The sequence below is a fragment of the Eurosta solidaginis genome, chromosome 2, assembly GCF_040869045.1.
Source record: "Eurosta solidaginis isolate ZX-2024a chromosome 2, ASM4086904v1, whole genome shotgun sequence".
NCBI classification, from domain to species: domain Eukaryota; kingdom Metazoa; phylum Arthropoda; class Insecta; order Diptera; family Tephritidae; genus Eurosta; species Eurosta solidaginis.
In genome coordinates, this window is record NC_090320.1 from 184,912,651 (window position 1) to 184,925,742 (window position 13,092).

The 13,092-nt window shown below is 35.0% G+C and overlaps 1 pseudogene; it reads left to right on the plus strand.

Moving 5' to 3' along the window:
* The window catches only part of LOC137241777 (probable Ufm1-specific protease 2), a 33,481-nt pseudogene extending 24,510 nt beyond the window's left edge, over positions 1-8,971 (plus strand).
* The last annotated feature ends 4,121 nt before the right edge of the window (positions 8,972-13,092 follow it).

Consider the following 13,092-nt stretch of genomic DNA (forward strand, 5'->3'; position numbering starts at 1 on the left):
AATTCTGTACCAAATATGAAAAAAGAGATGAAACATGGTAAGTGGATTGGTTTATTGACGAAAAATATAACTTTAGAAAAAACTTTGTAAAATAGGTGTGACACTTGCCATATTAAGTAGAAGAAAATGAAAAAGTTCTGCAGGGCGAAATCAAAAGCTCTTGGAATCTTGGCAGGAATACTTTTCGTGGCATGACATATATAAATAAATTAGCGGTACCCGACAGAAGATGTTCTGGGTCACCTTGGTCCACATTTTGGTCGATATCTCGAAAACGCCTTCACATATACAACTAAGGGCTACTCCCTTTTAAAACCCTCATTAATACTTTTAATTTGATACCCATATCGTACAAACACATTCTAGAGTCACGCCTGGTCCACCCTTATTGCGATATCTCGAAAAGGCATCCACCTATAGAGCTAAGGCCCGCTAAGTTTTAAATAATCATTAACACCTTTCATTTGATACACATGTCATACACACATTCCAGGGTTACCCTAGGTTCATTTTGCTAAATGGTGATTTTCCCTTATTTAGTCTCAAAAGCTCCCAGCTGAGTATGTAATGTTCGGTTACACCCAAACTTAGCATTCCTTACTTGTTTTCATTTAGTGTTTCAACATGCTTTCTTGCTTTGAAATCTTTTTTAAAACTTACAATTTTATTGTAATCCTGTAGTTCTGCAGCTTTGCCACAAGGCCTGAGAATTTTTATACCCGCTATAGCAATGGGAACCCCTATCTTGGCACTACTAGAACAAAAGTGTATGTGATTTTAATAGTAAAATTTAACATTTCTATAATGCATAGAAAATTTCAGAGAAAAAGTCATAACATTTTAAACTACGAAATATAAAACAAATTTTAAATCTTATATTATTTGACTTTTTTTAGTAAATGAGTAAGTTGAAGACACAGAACGTGTAGTTTTGTTTGAATAAATACTAGCGTGGGTTTTAATATTTTCTTTAAGTTTTTATGCTGCGAGTTTTTCCATGAGACGTTAGTCTTTAATGTATATCAAAATAAAATGTTTAAAAGTTCAAGCGCTTAGCACAGCTTAATAATAATTATTACTCAATTATTATTTTTTGTTTACTAACTGAAAAAAAAGAAATATTTACTGATATGTTTTTACCATTTCGGGCGTGGTCTTTAACCGATTTTGATTATCTTCACTCACTCTATATAATTTAGCAAGGACTATCCTCTCTGACAAATTTCAACGTAATATCTTTAACAGCTTTTGATTTACGGCTGGTTAAACTTCCAAATTTTCTTCTTCTAAATGTGGGTGGTGCCACTCCCATATTCCACAAATTTTTGAAATTTCTGTTTTACGACATAAAACCAATCCTTCTACCATATTTCGTCAGCTTGGCGGTATTCGATTTTGAATTTTCTAATTTTTTCCATTTTTCTAAATTTTTGATATCGAAAAAGTGAACGTGGTTATCATCCGATTTCGCTCATTTCAATACCAATCTATTATGGGTCCAGGTAAGCTCGTGTACCAAATTTGGTGAAGATATCTCAGTATTTATTCAAGTTATCGTGTTAACGGACAGACGGACGGACATAGCTCAGTCAAAATTTATTTCGATACTGATGCTCGATTCCTTTATACCTATACAACCAACCGTTATCCAATCAAAGTTCATATACTCCGTGTGCATAGCAGGCAGGCCAAAAGGCAGACAGACGGACAAAAAAAGTCGTTTCGATTACTTTTGATTATTTTTTCAATAATCGTAAGAAATCTAAATCAATTATAAAAATTTGAAAATACTAGCCGGACCCGTGCTCATCTTGCGCAACAAATATAAAAGACTCATATCAAATATCAAAAAAAATCAGCTGTTCTATCAATCAATCATCTATAAATTACATCCGCTTTCGCTGCCATCTGGGCGAATGTTAGCAACTGCCGGTAATGCAGTGTTAGTTCTAATCAAATATTCACAATAGTGCCATAGTACAAATAAATTTATTTGTGTGCTCACATTCGTTTATTTTTAACAAATTATTTTAATAAAATATGGCTAAACAAAGCTCGCTAATGGCAAGAATCTCCATCTTTACAGCCAAAACTTTATTTATAGATTTGGCTTCCAAATAAGAGCGAAAAAGGGACCAGCACATAAAAACAGTATTTAGAAATAATATATAAGATTGGGAAGTAATGAATATTTTTTTAAGAAAATAATCAACTTAATCGGTAATAATTACCAGTAGTAATTATTATGTAACCTGTGTGATCAAAAGTATAAAAAAGTGCCTCAATAAGATTAAAAAATCAATATGTTTGAAACTAAATATACTGTACAATTTAAGCTCAAGGCTGCAGTATTAAGTTCGGTGCTTGTGTTACTTAATTTTCTGCAATACACTTCAGTTTTGTCACCACACCAATGAACTATGGAGAAAGGAAATCATGCTGAATGTTGACATTTTTTAAGGAAATTACTCAGTACTTTTTTCTTGAAATAAATTGAAGAAATGTTGATGGCCTTTGACTAATAACTGTTTTCAGCATACACTAGAGTAAGTGTAAGCAAGACTTTCTGAATGAATGAATTGCGTGCAATATACAATTTAACTGAAAGTAGATTACTGTTGTAAAAATACATTGGTATAAATATATTTACATACACTACACCAGGAGCGGATCCAGAGAGATATTTTGGGGTGGCGAATTCACGAAATCCGATTTTTTCGGTACCCACTATCGCTTGGTCAGTGGTGGCGCCTAGCGATTTCTTTGATATCCTATTTAAGTCAACCTAAAAAATCGGTAGCCTCAACAGAAAAAAGTTTAGGTTAGCACTGCCTACCTATTCATTGGTCGATCTGCCTGTTTGTCCGAGTGGTCATCATCACATATTTTTTATACTCAGCTGAGCAAAGCTCACAGTGTATATTAACTTTGTTCGCAAAACGGTAATACGTAACAGCATAAACTAATCGAGATAGATATAGACTTCTATATATCAAATTGATCTGGGCGAAAAAAGAAATTTAATTAGCCATGTCCGTCCGTCCGTCTGTCCGTCCCTCCATAAATACGATAACTTGAGTAAATTTTTAGTTATCTTGTAGAATTTGGTATGTAGGTTCCTGGGCACTCACCTCAGATCGCTATTTAAAATGAACGAAATCGGTTATAGTCCGACTATAGCCCACTTTTTCGATTTCGAAAATTTCGAAAAACCCAAAAAGTACGATAATTCATTAGCAAAGCTCCGCCCTTTTTCATTTTATTTGTCTAGAATAATTTTACTGCCATAATTCGATTTTATTGGTAAATTTAATAGCCTTGTTTAATATAATTTGATAATTTTGATTGAGCCCTAATGATATAAAAATGAATTTTAAATCAGATGTAGACCATTGTGCACAAACCTACAGAAATTTGGTCTTAAAACAACAGGGGGACTCATGATAGCATATAAACTTATAAGGTGTAAAATTATATCCATTTACACACACAGTTATATGAACGCACCTAGTAATACTCTTGATAAACTTGATTGTTTTTCAGCTGTATTATTTCCAAAAAAATTTTTTTGATTGTTATACAAATTAAAAAATACCAAGATTAAGTGAAAAATCAAAACTAAAACGCCTTTACTTGCTGATGTTGCATATTTTTGATGAAAATGCCGTCTGTAATGTCTGCAAGGTTGCATTCCTTTGAGTTTACCGCGTTTACACAATGAAATGTGCGCGTAAATTTATACAAATTGTGTAAATGATTTTTCATACAAAATTTGACAGCTCGTGCGTAAACTAGATAAATTTATACGTTTACACACTTTATAAGGCATTTATACCGTTACATGAGTCCCCCTAACAACATTACGCTGCTGTCAGTTAAGCACACTCACTAAACTTAAGCTGGAACAATAACTCTAGCAATGCTGAGAGCATAACATACATTAAATACGTACATACATATGTTGTCATAATTTCTGTTCAGTCGATCATAGTGTACCTATACAAGTGTGTTCACTAAGCGATAAACGTCAAAACTACAAACAGCCTCGCTCACCTGATGGAAATCTCAGGTCTAGAGTCGCATTTTTGGTCTCAAGTACAACAATTTGCGCTGGGTTGCATTCGATAGCGAAAAATAATTAAGTTATGTTAAAAGGTGAAATGATTCTGAATATTTTCAAAAACTTTAAAAATAGCAAATAAATAAGTGTTTATAATATAAATTATATAATTATAAATACATTTTTCAAAGTTTAAATTAAGTTCTACCCGGGTTACAATTTATTTTTGCAAAAGTTTTACTAACGTTTTAAAGATTTTAAAAGATACTTCAAAATGCAACAATGTGCATAAAAACAACTTGAAAATGCAACACGGCGTATTTTTGTAAACATTTATTTATACTTTTTTATTTGGTAAGTAATTCATTTTTCATTATTCAATATTTCTTTACATGTTACTTATTTGTTCAAATTCATTTTTTTTAGGCTTTCCATAAAAGAAAATTTATCGCCAAATCAACGAAGGGGTTCTTGCCAAGCAATTTTACTGCCCTAATCTACAATCGGTCATTTGAATTATGAACAAATACAAGTTTCCAGCAGAATTGGATCTATGGGTTGGTGAAACTTGGAGATTGGACAAATATTAAATGACGTGGACATTACAGACAATCCAATTTTATTGCACTGAGTACACTTGTGGGACTCCCTGCATCAGTTTTATACATAGTAAATTGGAGGAGCAGCCTTGTGAAGAAATGGAATTGAAGTTATGTCGAGATTTCTGCTTCAAAAGACTGAAATATAGTGTGAATTTTTATACGCAGCAAAGAGTGGAGGTAAGAATAGAGATACCTATGCCATTTATATGTATTCATTAAATTTTACTTATAGGATGTACGACGAGAAATGCATATTTTGCGGAAAATTCTTTCAGGTGGCAGCCTAGCCTTTTGCTTGGAATCTACAAAATTTTTTTTGACAAGCTCAGGAGCCCAGGGCCAGGGTATTACCAATGATACCTTCATAGCAGTGATGGCAGTTAGTAAAGCAATCAGCAGTGCTGATGGTACAAATGAAAATGTGGAGAAGAAAAATAAAAAGAAAAGCGGAATTGCGAGTTTACCATTAGCAAGCGATTTTGATATTTTAATTATCAATGTGCTTCGCTGCAAGACACGAGAACGAAACATGGCAGACAGTGGGAACGGCAGCATAGGTACTCCGCCACCGGCAGTTGCTATGTGTGTAAAACGAGAGGAAAACAAAGTTTGCGTACCACTAGAAATCGAAGCAATGGCTATCCTTTGCCAAAATACAAAAGTAAGCCGACTGTATCATATACTTATTGAGAGCATATGTCGTTTGCTACGTTTATTCGAACAAAGTATGGTAGATTAGCTGGAAGAAACTACAGAAAAGCCGCAGTTACTTTTTCCATCTAGGTATCACTTTTTTCCTCAGGTATGTATTTAGTTCTGTAGTTCCTTTTTATACTCAGTTGAGCAGAGCTCAGTTAGTATATTAAGTTTGATTGGATAACGGTTGGTTGTACATATATAAAGGAATCGAGATAGATATAGACTTCCATATATCAAAATAATCAGGATCGAAAAAAAATTTGATTGAGCCATGTCCGTCCTTCCGTCCGTCCGTCCGTTAACACGATAACTTGAGTAAATTTTGAGGTATCTTGATGAAATTTGGTATGTAGGCTCCTGAGCACTCATCTCAGATCGCTACTTAAAATGAACGATATCGGATTATAACCACGCCCACTTTTTCGGTATCGAAAATTTCGAAAAACCGAAAAATTGCGATAATTCATTACAAAAGAGAGATAAAGCGACGAAACTTGGTAGATGAGTTGAACTTATGACCCAGAATAGAAAACTAGTAAAATTTTGGACAATGGGCGTGGCACCGCTAAGTTTTAAAAGAAGGTAATTTAAAAGTTTTGCAAGCTGTAATTTGGCATTCGTTGAAGATATCATGATGAAATTTGGCAGAAAAGTTACTCCTATTACTATATATATGCTTAATAAAAATTAGCAAAATCGGAGAAAGACCACGCCCCCTTTAAAAAAAAATTTTTTAAAGTAAAATTTTAACAAAAAATTTAATTATGTCAACATTCAACTCCAGTAATGATATAGTGCTACAAAATACAAAAATAAAAGAAAATTTCAAAATGGGTGTGGCTCCGCCCTTTTTCATTTAATTTGTCTAGGATACTTTTAACGCCATAAGTCGAACAAAAATTAACCAATCCTTTTGAAATTTGGTAGGGGCATAGATTTTATGACGTTAACTCTATTCTGTGAAAATGGGAGAAATTGGTTGATGCCACGCCCAGTTTTTATACACAGTCGTCCGTCTGTCCTTCCGCATGGCCGTTAACACGATAACTTGAGCAAAAATCGACATATCTTTAATGAACTTAGTTCACGTGCTTACTTGAACTCACTTTATCTTGGTATGAAAAATGAACGAAATCCGACTATGACCACGCTCAATTTTCGATATCGAAAATTACGAAAAATGAAAAAAATGCCATAATTCTATACCAAATACGAAAAAAGGGATGAAACGTGGTAAGGTAATTGGATTGTTTTATTGAAGCGAAATATAACTTTAGAAAAAACTTTATAAAATTGTTATGACATCCACCATATTAAGTAGAAGAAAATGAAAAAGTTCTGCAGGGCGAAATAAAAAACCCTTAAAATCTTGGCAGGTATTACATATATAAATAAATTAGCGGTATCCAACAGATGATGTTCTGGGTCACCCTGGTCCACATTTTGGTCGATATCTGGAAAACGCCTTCACATATACAACTACCACCACTCCCTTTTAAAACTCTCATTAATACCTTTAATTTGATACCCATATCGTACAAACACATTCTAGAGTCACCCCTGGTCCACCTTTATGGCGATATTTCGAAACGGCGTCCACCTATAGAACTAAGGCCCACTCCCTTTTAAAATACTCTTTAACATCTTTTATTTGATACCCATATCGTACAACATATTCTAAAGTCACCCCTGGTCCACCTTTATGGCGATATCTCCAAAAGGCGTCCACCTATAGAACTAAGGCACACTCCCTTTTAAAATACTCATTAATACCTTTAATTTGATACCCATATCGTACAAACACATTCTAGAGTCACCCCTGGTCCACCTTTATGGCGATATTTCGAAACAGCGCCCACCTATAGAACGAAGGCCCACTCCCTTTTAAAAATACTCATTAACACGTTTCATTTGATACCCATATCGTACTAACAAAGTCTAGAGTCACCCCTGGTCCACCTTTATTGCGATACCTCGAAAAGGCGCCCACCTATAGAACTAAGGCCCACTCCCTTTTAAAATACTCATTAACTCCTTTCGTTTGATACCCATATTGCACAAACGAATTCTAGAGTCACCCCTGGCCCACCTTTATGGCGATATCTTGAAACGACGTCCACCTATGGAACTAAGGATTACTCCCTTTTAAAATACTCATTAACACCTTTCTTTTGATACCCATATTGTACAAACAAATTCTAGAGTCACCCCTGGTCCACCTTTATGGCGATATTTAGAAAATGCGACCACCTATACAACAACCACCACTCCCTTTTAAAACCCTCATTAATACCTTCAATTTGATACCCATATCGTACAAACACATTCTAGAGTCAACCCTGGTCCACCTTTATGGCGATATTTCGAAACGGCATCCACCTATAGAACTAAGGCCCACTCCCTTTTAAAATACTCATTAACACCATTCGTTTGATGCCCATATTGTACAAACAAATTCTAGGGTCACCCCTGGTCCACCTTTATGGCGATATTTCGAAACGGCATCCACCTATAGAACTAAGGCCCACTCCTTTTTAAAATACTCATTAACACCATTCGTTTGATGCCCATATTGTACAAACAAATTCTAGGGTCACCCCTGTTCCACCTTTGCGGCGATATCTCGAAACGCCGTCCACCTATGGGACTAAGGATTACTCCCTTTTAAAATACTTATTAACACCTTTCTTTTGATACCCATATTGGACAAACAAATTCTAGGGTCACCCCTGGTCCACCTTTATGGCGATGTCTCTAAACGGCGTCCACCTATGGAACTAAGGATTACTCCCTTTTAAAATACTCATTAACACCTTTAATTTGATACCCATATCGTACAAACGCATTCTAGGGTCACCCCTGGTCCACCTTTATGGCGATATCTCGAAAAGGCGACCACATATACAACAACCACCACTCCCTTTTAAAACCCTCATTAATACCTTTAATTTTATACCCATATTGTACAAACGCATTCTAGAGTCAACCCTGATCCACCTTTATGGCTATATCCCTAAATGGCGTCCACCTATAGAACTATGGCCCACTCCCTTATAAAATACTCTTTAATGCCTTTCATTTGATACACATGTCATAAAAACACATTCCAGGTTTTCCCTCGGTTCATTTTCCTACATGGTTATTTTCCCTTATGTTGTCACCATAGCTCTCAACTGAGAATGTAATGTTCGGTTACACCCGAAGTTAACCTTCCTTACTTGTTTTAAATTAAATGATAAATATAACGCAGGAATTTGGTCACTTTATCTTGCTCTTACTTGGATGGTGTATCGGATGAGTAACTAGGATACTGGAAAAACGTAAAAACCGTCATTTTGGCTTACCCGTAACACGCCATTATTTTCGTCGTGCCCACCGCTGTATATTCCGTAAGGAATTGGGAGAATCAACACCCTTAGTGGGCACACATATTGGGTTGCGCCCTAGTGACGTTATTGATGTCAAACAATATCTTATTCAAGGAAACTATCAATACCATCGTTATCATGCTATTTCAATCGTTTTGGTGATTTATTCTTCATATCTCATGCAAACTAAGATACTACATGATAATCATACTTCATCAGGGGAAGAAGGCATGCGGAAGTGAGCTACTTGAACCAAAGGTAAGTCGCAAATAAACTTGACTGATATACACCTTCGACTACAACATCCACCATCAGTTACGACCGTCAATATCTTAAAAAACGATAAGGTACGGGATGTTGAAGCCGTATTCAGGTATGTCAGGAGAGTTTCACTTACCTGGGGTTCAAATAGCTCACAAACTTTGTATTGTCCAACCATTATGTATTTTCTTGGAGGCCGAAGGTGGAGAAATGATTGGGGACATCTTCGGTTACGAGCAGCATTTAAACAGGGTTTGAAATGCTGCAGCAAAATTAGCAAAAGCATTAAAAATGGTACTGTTGCTGTGCTTGCATGGGCGAGGAAACTGCAGCAATACACATTGCGCTTGGCTTTGAATTGAAAAGAAAACAATGAGTTCAAGCGACAGCAAACGACAGGGCTGCAGCGCACATTGTTTGCTATAGCTGGCAATTTTAAATAAAATCAGCACAAGCACATGCTGGCTTACATATTTCAGCAGCAGTGAGCTGCACAGCAAGGGAAAGCAACTGTGTTCGGGGCAAAAGAAATTTGTGATCCAGCGTTATTCATTGATTATTTTATTGTGTAATATTGTTTGATAACAGAAAAATAATTAAATATGTATGTAGTTCAAAAGTAAAAAAATAAAACAAAATTTTAATGGATTATAAGAATATTTAGTATTATTCCATATTTTCGTCTTCGAATAATGACAATTTATTTATAGCATCATCTAGGTGTGATGAATTCAGTTTAACCAACAATATATCCTCCAAAGTTTCTTCGCTTAACCGATTTCTATTCTCTGTTAATATTGTTTTCAAAATAGAAAAAGCTCGCTCGATTGTGACCTAAAATCAAAAAAAAAAAAAAAAACTGTGTTACTGTTATTGGTTTAAAATATTTAAACTATTTTCACCTGCGTTGGGGGTATAGCGAAGCAAACTTTACTAAGAGCATATAATTCTGGGTCGCTGTGTGCTCTTTCTTTCCAAAAATTCAGTACGTTTCCATCACTTGCCATAAACGGAAGATGTAAGTTTTGAATATTTGTGTTTACATCTGTAACCATATTATTTGATTCACTGGCAAGCAATCCATTTCTCAGAAATGTATTTAGAAGTACTTCTTCTTCATCAGCAGCTTCAAGGTCAAATGAAATGGTGGAAACTCTGGGTGATAGTTGTGCATCTTTATCAAATTGTTTCATCTTATACCATAGTTTTTTTAAATAAGAAATGGCATCATTTTTTTGAGATATCTGTAATGTGTGATGAAACCGAGGATCAAGGAAGAGCGTGGCCAGCAAACTATCGTTAGACAAAAGTTTCTTGCTCCTCTTTTCGAGTGCTTGCAAAATGCTATTTCCTACTTTATATACAAACGATCTCGTATTTTCCTCATTGTCTACAATTTTTTGCGTACATAGTTTGCATTTCAGCCAATGCGCATAAAAATCGCCATAATGCAATTGCTCTTCCTGAAATTTTACGATAGCTTTTTGCAGGGGTTTAAATACAACGCAATACCCTTCAATAAAATCCCATAATGCCTCGTTATTTTCAAAGTTTTCTTCAGTTGATTTATTCTTTGGTGATTCCAAATTAACTAAAATATCTTTTGCTGCTTTTAAGTCACTTAACATTTGGTAAGTTGATCCCCACCTAGTGGGCGTGTCTAACTGAGGAACTCTTAATTCCTTGAACTCTAAAACCTCCCGGCAGCCATTTGATTTTTTTCGACAAAATTTAACTAAATTGCGACAGCTTAAAATATATTTTTGAATTTCACCGATTTTAGTAACATCTAATGCACAAAGTTGAACTGTATGCGCAGCGCATCGACAAATTTGTATATCGCCAACACGGATATCTGGAAAATCTTCATATGAATTTATGACTTGCATGTAAACTTCGTTTGTCAACTCCTCATCATCTTCATTGCAATCATCTATATTAATACAATGCGACAGTATTTTCGTAGCTTTTATCATATTGGTACCATTGTCAGAAGTAATGGATACTACTTGGTTCAATAAAATATTATATTTACTTAAAGTTTTAAGTATTTCAATCGATAAGTTTCTGGATGTGGTTGAACCGACTCCCTTCAAATTCACCATTCCCAATATTCTCGAATTTATTTCATTGTTTTTGATAAATTGAACACTGATGCCAAAAATATTGCGCGATAATCTCGTAGCACTGTCAATTTTCAATGAAACCAGCCGGTTTCTAACTTCACTTGAAATATCTTTTTTGATGTTTTCGGCAACTAATTTTAATGTTTTTTTGCAATTATCTGCATTTAAACAAATCTTTTTCGCAAATCGGATAAACAAATGCTCGCAAGTTTGGCGCGTTCAAAAGATTAAATGGCACACTATTTTCTGTCACAAGCCCAACATATGACCGAAAAATATGTTTTTTATTGACTTCAATCTTTATTTTTTTCTGACGCATTATTGGTGGAACACTAGTAGACGCGTTTAGGCTTAAGTCGTCATTTGTACTTATTTTGTGCACGTTTTTTATATGCGCTTTTAAGTTAAAAATTCTGTTGTTTTTCAACCGAGCACTGCATATGCAACAACTTGCGATCATTAATATTATTTTTAAAATATTTCCATACTTCTACATTTTTATACTCAGTTGAGCAGAGCTCACAGAGTATATTAAGTTTGATTGGATAACGGTTGGTTGTACATATATAAAGGAATCGAGATAGATATAGACTTCCATATATCAAAATAATCAGGATCCAAAAAAAATTTGATTGAGCCATGTCCGTCCGTCCGTCCGTCCATCCGTCCGTTAACACGATAACTTGAGTAAATTTTGAGGTATCTTGATGAAATTTGGTATGTAGGTTCCTGAGCACTCATCTCAGATCGCTATTTAAAATGAACGATATCGGACTATAACCACGCCCACTTTTTCGATATCGAAAATTTCGAAAAACCGAAAAAATGCGATAATTCATTGCCAAAGGCGGTTAAAGCGATGAAACTTGGTAGATGGGTTGACGTTATGACGCAGAATAGAAAATTAGTAAGATTTTGGACAATGGGCGTGGCACCGCCCACTTTTACAAGAAGGTAATTTAAAAGTTTTGCAAGCTGTAATTTGGCAGTCGTTGAAAATATCATGATGAAATTTGGCAGGAACGTTACTACTATTACTACATATGTGCTAAATAAAAATTAGCAAAATTGGATGAAGAACACGCCCACTTTTTAAAAAATTTTTTTTTTAAATTCAAATTTTAACAAAAAATTTAATATCTTTACTGTATATAAGTAAATTAAGTCGCGTGGCTCCGCCCATTTTCATTTAGTGTGTCCAGAATACTTTTAATGCCATAAGTCGAACAAAAATTTACCAATCCTTTTGAAATTTGGTAGGAGCATAGATTCTATGACGTTAACTGTTTTCTGTGAAAATGGGCGAAATCGGTCGAAGCTACGCCCAGTTTTTATACACAGTCCACCGTCTGTCCTTCCGCTCGGCCGTTAACACAATAACTTGAGCAAAAACCGATATATCTTTACTAAACTTAGCCCACGTACTTATCTGAACTCACTTTATCTTGGTATAAAAAATGGCCGAAATCCGACCATAACCACGCCCACTTTATCGATATCGAAAATTACGAAAAATTAAAAAAATTCCATAATTCTATACCAAATACGAAAAAAGGGATGAAACATGGTAACTGGATTGGTTTATTGACGCAAAATATAACTTTGTAAAATGGGTGTGACACCTACCATATTAAGTAGAAGAAAATGAAAAAGTTCTACAAGGCGAAATCAACAGCCCTTGGAATCTTGGCAGGAATACTGTTAGTGTTATTGAATATATAAATAAATTAGCAGTACCCGACAGATGATTTTCTGGATCACCTGATCCACATTTGGTCGATATCGCGAGAACGCCTTCACATATACATCTAAGGGCCACTCGCTTTTAAAACCCTCATTAATATCTTTAATTTGATATCCATATCGTACAAACACATTATAGAGTCAACCCTGGCCACCCTAATGGCGATATCTCGAAAAGGCGTGCACCTATAGACCTAATGCCCACTCCCTCTTAAAATGCTCAGTAACACCTT